Source organism: Triticum dicoccoides, chromosome 3B (genome assembly GCF_002162155.2).
Source record: "Triticum dicoccoides isolate Atlit2015 ecotype Zavitan chromosome 3B, WEW_v2.0, whole genome shotgun sequence".
Lineage (NCBI taxonomy): Eukaryota > Viridiplantae > Streptophyta > Magnoliopsida > Poales > Poaceae > Triticum > Triticum dicoccoides.
In genome coordinates this window covers 816,012,659-816,014,395 of record NC_041385.1, presented here as the reverse complement: position 1 = coordinate 816,014,395, position 1,737 = coordinate 816,012,659, and positions in this window count along the sequence as shown.

Sequence of the window (1,737 nt, the reverse complement as noted above, 5' to 3'; positions counted from 1 at the left end):
CATACGCGCGTGTGTGCGAGGCGATGGCTCTAACTGAACCCGAGCGAGGCGTTGAGCTCTAACTGAACCCGAGCGATTGCACTGTAGGCTACGCGTTACTGAACCCGAGCGATCGATCGATGGCTGTTAACTGAACCCGATCGAGCGATTCGTTCGCTACTGCTGCTAACTGGAGCCGATCGATGCTGCCTCTGGGATGAGCAGTGAGCGTTGCGGGGGGGGGGGTTGGATGAACAGTGAGCGGCGGCGTTGCCTCTGGATGAACATGACCCCGTGGTGTGGAGGGCTGGATGAACAGTAGACGGTGGAGAGGTGGTTGAACAGTAGCTGGTGGAGTAGCGCACGGTGGAGGCTCGATGAACAGGAGCCCGTGGAGGCTGGATGAACAGGAGCCCGTGGAGGCTGGAGGAGGTCGACAGTAGCCCGTGGAGGCTGGAGGAGGTCGACGGTGGAGATGAACAGTATCCCATGGAGTCCCGTTTTGCGGTACGCCACACCCCTCCCGATGAACATGACCCCCATTTCGACCGTAAAGCTCAACATAAGTCTGTTTCGTCCGTTTTGCGGTATGCCACACCCCTCCCGATCAACAGGACCCCCCTTTCGACCGTAGGAGGCCCGTTTCATCCGTTTTGCGGTATGCCACACCCCTCCCGATCAACAGGACCCCCGTTTCGATCGTAGGAGGTCCGTTTCCTCCGTTTTGCGGTACGCCAGACCCCTCCTGATGAACAGGATCCCGTTTCGAGCGTGGCTGGTCAAACACAAGGCCGTTTCCTCCGTTGTGCGGTACGCCAGGCCTCGTTTCCATCGCCTGTTCTGTCCAAGCCTCCTGATGAACACGACGACGCATTCCGTTCTGACCCAGCCGGTTGGATCCCCATGAACACGACGACGACGCTGTTTCTCCGTTCCCACTCAGCCATGTACACGAGCCCTCGCCGTACGTATGCGCGAGTAGGCATTAGAGACTCCGCTCGTATGTACACATATGTGGCCGTATTTTCTTTCTTGCATCCTGGCCGCTGTACGTACGTGTACATGCTACATGCGCGCCTCTACTACGACACGTGCGCGCCTCTACATCCACCAGTATATATGTATGTACACGTTCACGACCAGAATGACAACGCTACGTACGCTTCGACCAGGTGGGTCCCGACTGTCAGGCACTTCCTTGCGTGCGAACATGTCACTGGTGGGTCCCAGCAGTCAGGGGGCGAATCGATTTTTCATTTTTTGCCCGGACGCACTTCCTTGCGTGCAAAGATGTAGATGGTGGGTCTCAACAGTCAGGGGGGTGAATCATTTTTTTACCTGGAGGCACTTCCTTGCGTGCGAAGATGTAGCTGGTGGGTCCCAACAGACAGGGGGGCGAATCGTTTTTTTTTGGCCGGACGCACTTCTATGCGTGCGAAGAAATAGCTGGCGGGTCCCAGCAGTCAGGGGCAAATGTTATTTTCGCGAAATACAGTGGCCCGTCCGGTGGGTCCCAGCTGTCAGGTGGAGGAATCATTATTTTCCGTGTAATAAGGAGGCACTTCCTTGCTGCGGCCGTGGACCCAGCTGTCAGCCTCTCCACGTACAGTCCACGTCCGATGGAAGTCGTTCCTTGACCACGTTGACCACGCCGCGCCGAGAGCACCAGGGCGGTGGCCGACGACGAGGCCTATAAGGGTACGATGGAGAGTCGGGGAAGACGCGGTGGTGGAAGACCGCGCGGAGAGGAGTACGAGG